Here is a 10,218-nt window from a genome sequence, read left to right as displayed (position 1 = left end):
AATCAACCCAAATGTCCATCAGTGACAGACTGGATTAAGAAAATGTGGCACATATACACCATGGAATACTATGCAGCCATAAAAAAGGATGAGTTTGCGTCCTTTGTAGGGACATGGATGCAGCTGGAAACCATCATTCTTAGCAAACTATCACAAGAAGAGAAAACCAAACACCGCATGTTCTCACTCATAGGTGGGAACTGAACAATGAGCTCACTTGGACTCTGCCCTCTTTCTTAAATGACATATGTATTTTCTGGTACAGGAAAAGGTTGACAGTTATTTTCCCTTAGGACTTTGAAGATGCTCTTGTACTCTTTTTGGTTAAAGTAAGCTTTGACCTTTGCATAGAAGATATAATAACCAATATTTCCTTTCTTTTTGGAATCACATACCATAGTAATCCCAAAACCAAAGTCATATGAGAGAATAAAGCAGTCTCGTGAGTAGCTACACATGTGCAAAGGGTTTCACTTGCTCTGGTCAAATGGTGTAGGTCATAAGATCTTAAAAGATAAATAAAAAGTTTTAGAAATTCCTGAGCTAAAGGGAGTTTAGTGCCAATTATTAAGAAGAATAGTTCTCCAAAGGGCTTTGTGGAGACTTCTTAAAGGTGCAGACTTAAACTAAATAGGACAATAACAGAGGGTTCATTTGGCAATACTGTGAGAGGACTGTTTTTCATGTAGCAAGTGGTAACAGGAAAGAATGTTTCATTCTCAGAACCAGAAAGCAAGCCTCTAGAAATCGAAACTGGAATCGTAGAAGCCTGGATCTCGTTATTTCTTGACTTAACCTGTGGCATGGTTTTGAAATAAAGATAGCATATTTTGCTGAGAGGTGAAAGTAGCAATAGTATTTTATATTCTCATAATCCTGTCTGCTTGCAGTAAGGATTTATATATGAGATCCACTTATGAAAATGTTAGACAAATTGGAGAACAAAAGATCATCAAATACAAGCACTCAAGAGAGAAAGTACATTTGTTTTTATCATTAAAAGGGCAGATCACTAAAGTATCTATGACATACTCAACATATTCTAATACCACTCAAGGGATAGAGAAAATAAAAAATCAGCTTAACATGTCATTTTTAAAATGTGAAAGATGCATATTATATGGAATCTGTGCACTAATTATTAATATGTTCTCACGAAATGGATGTCATTACAAAAAACACTACTTTATGCTACTTCGTAAAAGTTATCATCTTCTGAGACAACAAGTTAATTCTTCATTGCTTCCATACCATCTGTGCTCATTTCACTTCTCCAAGTACATATGCATTCTCATTTACTGGCAAGAATTTCCTATTTCAAAGGATATTTTAATCCACTACTTCCACCTGGAAATTATACTTCTAATGAGATTTGGCAAGGAGAATATGACAACATATTAAACAATTTGCGAACATACTACTGAGATTTCTAAGTGGTAACATTAGCTAGAGAGATTTGTCGTATCTTCTCACCCCCACTTCCCGATGGAATACCTTTGAAAGCCTACCAAACCAGCCTAGTTGACAATACAGGAAATTAAGATATTGTCACATGTGACAAATACTGGGAGGAAATAGCCTTATGGAGTAGATAAGCCAACACAAAACATAATAAGCACCCAATGTATGTCTATGAAAGAGATAAATGACCAAAATAAAGGAGACAAGAAATGTCATCTAAACCATTCCCCTTCTCCCTTACTGCCTTTGCCACTGAATACCCTTTTCTCATAAATTTTGGTCTTTATCACTGTCAAAAACATGTGGAAATCCTAAACTGGAACACCAGTTTCTCAGAGTCTCAGAGTAATAATTGCAACCTGAAACCTCATCTTTTTTTTTTTAACTACTTCCACTCAGAATACTTAAACTTCTACATGGTGGAAGGTAAAAGGCAGTGGCTTGCTTCTTGTTCATTGAAGTCAGCATATTGACAGGAAAAATAAGAAAAAATTATGCACTGAATGTTTGGAATTTGCCATAAACCATGTTTTGCCAAAGAAAGACTATAAGTTATTTCAAACTGCTGGTGGATATCTCCCTATATGTAGAAAAGTTAGAATTGGAGAAAAAAATCTCTCTCTGGTTTAGCAAAGCTATAATAGAAGAATATCTCTTAGAGTTTGTGAAGGAACATAAGCAACTGATTTTGACTGTGAGACCTGGGAGGCTAAGTTTAGTAAAACAATTCACATAAAAAAATTGATTACTGTAAACAAACTGCATCTTAAATGTTCATTTTCCATGTATTTCTTAGTAAAATCACTTGGCCAAATAGACTTGATGAGAAACAGATTAAATGTGTCATTTAAAATAATGGTGACTGGAAATAATATTATCTGAAAAAAAAAAAAAAAAAAAAAAAAACAACCTGCGTCTTAGAAAACCATCTTCTTGCACAAAGTCTCCACAGCTGCCACTCCAGGATAGGGTCACCCCTTTTGTAAAATTCTGCCTCGAGTTCTGCATAGTAGAGCTGATACAGCCCCTTTCATTTTGTCAGCCCTGGATGTTTCACCTAGAATATATTTTGTGCCTGTTTATTTGGATTTGAAAACTTAGAACTTTCCATTATTTTCTAAGATTTTACTAGCATTTATTTTTCATTTGCAGCAGTCAAGGACAAGCCCAATTCACTCCACATGATCTTGGATATGAAACAGAGGCCTAATGTTGTTAATAAAATTATTTTAGAATTGATTGAATCGTGAATGTAATGCTAAAATTATATAATAATCTAAATTCACAACAATAAGATGATTTCATAAAATCTGAGGTTACATCAAAATAAAAAAATACATCTAAAATAATATTTTAAAGAATCATTAAAGTGTGGAAAAATGTTAATAGTGGATACTGTTATATTCTACCATATGATCAAGGCTCCCATCCTCTACTTGCTGGAGATAGTACCTGTTGACTCTCAGCTATGTTCCTCACTGAAAATTGCTCTTGCACGCAGGAAACTATCTTTCCAAAGATAAGGTGTCCTTTATGAGTGTGGCATGTGGTTATCAAATGGATGATGAAGAAGGAACCCTGGTCTCAGTTGGAAAGAATTCTGCAAGTCAATTCAGCCCTAGAGTTCCCCATAAATCAGCAGAAGTCCTCAGTTAAAATCACATTGCAAGTCAGATTCCCCCTCTGCCCAATCCTGCTTTCTTCATTGTTTTGCGTGATAAAATGCCCAATAAACTTTGGCAAAAAATCTCAGCTTCACAATCTATTACCAGGAAACAAAATCTACAACAGCATTCAAGGCAGAATGAAGTGAGAGACTCAATGCATGAGGTTAAGAATAAAGAGAGTTATTAGAAGAGAGAGTTAGGTGAATGATTAATTAGAAGAGACAAAAAGGAAGGTAAAATAATTAAAATTAATATTATCAAACTTCCTCTATATGCCAAGCTATATTATAAGGTACAGACTTTTAAAAATATAACCAAATAATTTTGTTAGCTTTAATGGAGTCTAAGATCAAATAAGAAATATAGAATGTACGTTGAGGACATTTCTCTAAAAATTTTAATTTTGGGTTAAGTGTATTTAGAGTCTGGTAGGAAGTAGATGAAACACATAAAGGATCTAATTAATGAAAACTTAAATAAAGTGAGTATTTAAAAAGAAATGATCAGGGTTAAGGGAAACTAACAAAGGTAGTGAGATACCCAGCAGCCAGCAAGAGACAGGAATTGTTACCAGAGGACTGAGGAAGAAAGGAAAGGGAATTCTGTTTGAAGCAGTGTGGGGGAGACATAGATTGAGAATCCCTGACAGAATGATAACAAGGTAGCCAAGGAGAGTGGAAATAATATTCCACTTCTCTGCCTACCCTTTAATCTCTATTCCTAACTGAGTAACTGAATCTAACCACCAGATAAGTGAGCCTGTTTCATGTGTCCATGAAAATCCAACTCCCAGGAAGACAGAGAAACGCAAAGAGGGGTAGACAATAGACCTACAGCAGTGGTCCCCAACTTTTTTGGCACCAGTAATAGTTTTCCTGGAGGACAATTTTTCCATGAGATGGGAGGGATGAAACCGTTTCACCTCAGATCAGCAAGCATTGGTTAGATTCTCATAAGAAGCATGCAGCCTAGATCCCTTGGATTTGCAGTTCACAATAGGGTTTGTGCTCCTATGAGAATCTAATGCCACTGTTCACAGGACAGGAGGCAGAGCTCAGGTGGTAACGTTTGTTAGCTTGCTGTTGCTTACCGCTTGCTGTGCTGCTCGGTTTAGGGTCTGGCAGGAAGTAGACCGGTACCAGTCTATTTCCTTGCAGTTGGGGAATCCTGATCTAGAGTGCATGTAGAGTCAAAAGAAAAAGATTACATCTTAAGTTGGTAATGAAAAATGAAAAAAAATAAGAATTAGCCTGTCATATCTTTATATTTACAGAAAGTTCTGAGTTGAAAAAATACAGTTGTGGTTTATTTTATTTTGTAAGTTCCAGGGTACTTGTGCAGGATATGCAGGTTTGTTACATAGGTAAACATGTGCTATTGTGTTTCGCTGCACCTATCAACCCATCACCTAGGTATTAAGGCCAGCATGCATTGGCTCTTTGTCCTAATGCTCTCCCCTCCCCAACAGGTCCCAGTGTGTGATGCTCCCCTCCCTGTGTCCATGTGTTCTCATTGTTCAGCTCCCACTTATAAGTGAGAACGTGTAGTGTTTGGTTTTCTTTTCCTGCATTAGTTTGCCAAGGATAATGGTTTCCAGCTTCATCCATGTCTCTGCAAAAAAGGACATGAGCTTGTTCCTTTTATGGCTGCATAGTATTCCATGGTGTGTATGTACCAAATTTCCTTTATCCAGTCTATCATTGATGGGCATTTGGGTTGATTTCACATCTTTGCTATTGTGAATAGTACTGCAATGAACATACACATGTGTATATCTTTATAATAGAATGATTTATATTCCTTTGGGTATATACCCACTGATGGGTTTGCTGGGTCAAATGGTATTTCTGGTTCTAGATCCTTGAGGAATCACCATACTGTCTCTTCCACAATGGTTAAAACAATTTACATTCCACCAACAGTGTAAAAGCATTCCCATTCCTCCACTACCTTGCCAGCATTTGTTGTTTCTTAACTTCTTAATAATCACCATTCTGACTGGCATGAGATGGTATCTCATTGTGCTTTTGATTTGCATCTCTCTAATGATCAATGATGTTGAGCTTTTCTCCATGTTTGGTGGCTTCATGTATGTCTTTTTTTTTTTTGAAAATTATCTGTTCATATCGTCTGCCCACTTTTTAATGGGGTTGTTTCTTTCTTGTAAATGTGCTTAAGTTCCTTGAAGATTCCGAACATTAGACCTCTTTCAGATGGATAGACTGCAAAATTTTTCTCCCATTCTACAGGTTATCTTTTTGCTCTGACAATTGTTTCCTTTGCTGTGAAGAAGTTCTTTAGTTTAATTAGATCCCATTTGTCAATTTTTGCTTTTCTTGCAATTGCTTTGGCGATTTCGTCATAAAAATCTTTGCCCATGTCTATGTCCTGAATGGTATTGCTTAGGTTTTGTTGTAGAGTTTTCATAGTTTCAGGTTTTATGTTTACGTCTTTAATCCACCTTGAGTTAATTTTTGCATACGGTATAATGAAGAGGCTCAGTTTAAATTTCCTGCATATTGCTAGACAATTCTCCCAGTACCATTTATTAGAAAGGGAAATCTTTCCCCATTGCTTGTTTCTGTCAGGTTTTTCAAAGATGATTGTAGATTTGTGGTGTTATTTCTGAAATTTCTATTCTGTTCTTTGGTCTATGGGCCTGTTTTTGTACCAGTACCATGTTGTGTTGCTTACTGCAGCCTTAGAGTATAGTTTGAAGTCTGGTAGCATGATGCCTCCAGCTTTGTTCCCTTTTGCTTAGGATTGTACTAAGCATTTTTAGTGTTCCATATGAATTTTAAAACAGTTTTTCTAATTCTGTGAAGAATGTGAATGGTAGTTTAGTGGAAATAGCATTGACTCTATAAATTTATTTAGACAGTATGGCCATTTTCATGATATTGATTCTTCCTATCCATGAGCATAGAATGTTTTTCCACCTATCTGTATCCTCTCTGATATCCTTGAGCAGTGGTTTGTAGCCTTCCTTGAAGAGGGCCTTCACCTCCCTTGTTAGCTGTTTCCCTAGGTATTTATTCTCTTTGTGGCAATTGTGAATGGGAGTTCATTCATAATTTGGCTCTCTGCTTGTGTCTTGTTGGCGTATAGGAAAGTTTGTCATTTCTGCACATTGATTTTATATCCTGAGACTTTGCTGAAGTTGCTTATCAGCTTAAGAAATTTTTGGGCTGAGTCAATGGGGTTTTCTAGATATAGGATCATGACATCTGCAAACAAGCACAATTTGATTTCCTCTCTTCCTATTTGAATACACTTATTTTCTTTATCTTACCTGATTGACCTGGACAGAACTTCCACTACTATGCTGAATAAGAGTGGTGAGAGAGGGCATCCTTGTTTTGTGCCAGTTTTCAAGGGGAATGCTTCCAACTTTTGCCCATTCTGTATGATATTGGCTGTGGGTTTGCCATAGACAGTTGTTATTATTTTGAGGTATCTTCCTTCAGTACCTAGTTTATTGAATGTTTTTAGCATGAAACTGTGTTGAATTTTATTGAAGGTCTTTTCTGCATCTATTGAGATAATCACGTGTTTTTTTTTTGTTTTTAAGTTCTGTTTATATGATGAATTCATTTATTGATTTGCATATGTTGAACCAGGCTTGCATCCCAGGGATGAATTCGACTTGATCTTGGTGGATAAGCTTTTTGATGTGCTGCTGGATTTTGTTTGCTAGTATTATCTTGAGGATTTTTGCAGTGATATTCATCAGGGATATTGGCCTGAAGTTTTCTTTTTTTGTTGTTGTATTCCTGCTAGGTTTTAGTATTAGGATGATGCTGGATTTGGAAAATGAGTTAGGGAGGAGTTTCTCCTTTCCAATTATTTGGAATAGTTTTAGAAGAAATGGTGCCACCTCCTCTATGTACCTCTGGTAGAATTCAGCTGTAAATCCATCTGGTTCTGGGTTTCTTTGGCTGGTAGGCTATTTACTACTGTCTCAATTTCAGAACTTGTTATTGGTCTATTCAGGGATTCAACTTCTTCCTGGTTCAGTCTTGGGAGGGTGTGTGTCTAGGAATGTATCCATGTCTTCTGAATTTTCTAGTTTATTTGCATAGAGGTGTTTATACTATTTTCTAATGGTTGTTTGTATTGCTCTGGGGTCAGTGGTGGTATCCCCCTTGTCATTTCTGATTGTGCTTATTTGCATCTTCTTTCTTTTCTTCTTTATTAGTCTAGCTAGCAATCTATTTCATTTAAAAGAAAAAAAAAAAAAAAAAAAAAACACAGCTCCTGGATTTTTTGATTTTTTGAAGGGTTTTTTTGTGTCTCTATCTCCTTCAGTTCCACTCTGAGCTTAGTTATTTCCTGTCTTCTGCTAGCTCTGGGGTTTGTTCTTGGTTATCTAGTTCTTTAGTTGTGATGTTATGGTGTCAACTTGAGATCGTTTTAGCTTTTTGATGAGGGCATTTAGTGCTATACATTTCCCTCTCAACCCTGCTTTAGCTTTGTCCTAGAGATTCTGGTATGCTGTCTCTTTGTTCCCACTATTTTCAAAGAAACTTTTTTATTTCTGCCTTAATTTCATTATTTACCCAGGAGTCATTCAGGAACAGGTTGTTCAATTTCCATGTAGTTGTGTAGTTTTGAGTGGGTTTCTTAATCTTGAGTTCTAATTTGATTGTGCTGTAGTCTATGAGGCTGTTTATTATTATTTCAGTTATTTTTCATTTGCTGAGGAGTGTTTTATTTCCAATTATGTGATAAACTTTAAAGTAAGTGCCATGTGGCACAGAGAAAAATGTATATTCACTTGTTTGCGTGTGGAGAGTCCTGTAGATATCTATCAGGTCCAAATGGTCCAGAGCTGACTTTAAGTCCTAAATATCTTTCACAATTTTCTGTCTTGATGATATGTCCAATACAGAGAGCAGGCTATTAAAGACTTCCACTATTATTGTATGAAGGTCTAAGTATTTTTGTAGGTCTTTGATAATTTGTTTTATGAATCTGAGTGCTCCTGTATTGAGTGCATATGTATTTAGGATAGTTAGCTCTTCTTATTGAATTGAACCTTTAACCATTATGCAATACCCTTCTTTGTATTTTTTTATCTTTATTGTTTAAAGGTCTATTCTGTCAGAAACTAGGATTGCAACCCCTGCTTTTTTCTGCTTTCCGTTTCTATTTGAAATTAGAGTAATCTGAATTATTAACTGACTGTGGCACTAAATGATTCTGTGATCCTAGGCAAGTCATTGAATATCTTCTATACTCACACCATTTATAAATAATACAAAGATGATGGTTAGGTACATAGCTCCTACCCACTAAGAATTAAAAATCTTAATTGTAAAATGGTCCGTTATTTAATAAGAAATAAGAATAAATTTTATGTACTTGTACCAAATGTACCAAACAGTAAAAAGAATATAATGTTTGTTTTTAAAGTCTGTACCATATCCACTAGATCTAAATTCTAACAAAGATAATACAAATGTTAGAGTGATGGTTATAAAGTTAAGCTGCTTGGTTGTGAATGCTTGCTTTGCAACTTACTTTCTAAATTAACTTGGGCATGTTAAATAATGTCTCTGTTCTTTGATTCTAAATTATGTACAACGAAGATAATTTTTCTCTTAGAGCTTTGACGATTGAGTGGTCAAAAAAGCACATGACTTATAGTGAATTTTCAATATATATTATCAGTTATTATTGATTTTTTTGCAGATATGAATGAGATTGTCATTTAAAATTGTCCTCATATTTCCTCCTATAAACCAAAACAGGTTTCTTTTCCTGAATAATTTTGGCATGTTTCCCTCATCAAAATATGTATTTTATTAATCATAATAATGAATATAATACATATCCAGAAAAATTGATTTGTTTAGATTTCCTTTGTAGTCAAAATAATAGTTTCAGTGATAAATCAGACTTCTTGGTGTTGACATGTAAATGAATTGACAGGCAACTTAAATTAACTAAAAAACAATTCTATAATTTTAGTCATCTTTTAAAAGTTTTTTCCTTTATTTGTGTGAAATTATGGAAAGAGAATATGTTCACTGAAGCACTTCCTCTCAAATTATATAATATTCAAAGTCTTAAATTTTAACCATTCATTCTTCAATATGCAATTTTGAATGAAATAAGTATATCCAAACTCTATTATATTATTTAACTTGAAATATATATTATTTTTCCTGGCTGCTCCTCAGAGTTGAAAATGTTGGGGGGGGCGGAGCAAGATGGCCAAATAGGAACACCTCCAGTCTCCAACTCCTAGCGCGAGTGACACAGAAGACCAGTGATTTCTGCATTTTCAACTGAGGTACTGGGGTCATCTCACTAGGGAGTGCTGGACAATCAGTGCTGGTCAGCTGCTGCAGCCTGACCAGTGAGAGCTGAAGCAGGGTGAGGCATCGCCTCACCTGGGAAGTGCAAGGGGGAAGGGAATCCCTTTAGAAACTGAGACACACAACACCAGGAAAATTGGGTAACTCTCACCCTAATACTGCACTTTATCAAAGGTCTTAGGAAATAGCACACCAGTAGATTATATCCCACACTTGGCCAGGAGGGTCCCACACCCATGGAGCCTCCCTCATTGCTAGCACAGCAGTCTGAGATCTAACTGCAAGGCAGTAGTGAGGATGGGGGAGGGGCGCCTGCCATTGCTGAGGCTTAAGTAGGTAAACAAAGCCTCTGGGAAGCTCGAACTGGGTGGAGCTCACAGCAGCTCAAGGAAACCTGCCTGTCTCTGTAGACTCCACCTCTGGGGCAGGGCACAGCTAAACAACAACAACAACAACAACAACAACAAAAAGCAGCAGCAACCTGTGCAGACGCAAACGACTCTGAATGACAGCTTTGAAGAGAGCAGTGGATCTCCCAACACGGAGGTTCAGATCTGAGAAGGGACAGACTGCCTGCTCAAGTGGGTCCCTGACCCCTGAGTAGCCTAACTGGGAGACATCCCACACTAGGGGCAGTCTGACACTCCACACCTCACAGGGTGGAGTACACCCCTGAGAGGAAGCTTCCAAAGTAAGAATCAGACAGGTACACTCGCTGTTCAGCAATATTCTATCTTCTGCAACCTCTGCTGCTGATACCCAGGCAA

This window comes from Piliocolobus tephrosceles, chromosome X (assembly GCF_002776525.5).
Source record: "Piliocolobus tephrosceles isolate RC106 chromosome X, ASM277652v3, whole genome shotgun sequence".
Lineage (NCBI taxonomy): Eukaryota > Metazoa > Chordata > Mammalia > Primates > Cercopithecidae > Piliocolobus > Piliocolobus tephrosceles.
Note: the sequence above shows the minus strand (reverse complement) of the source record.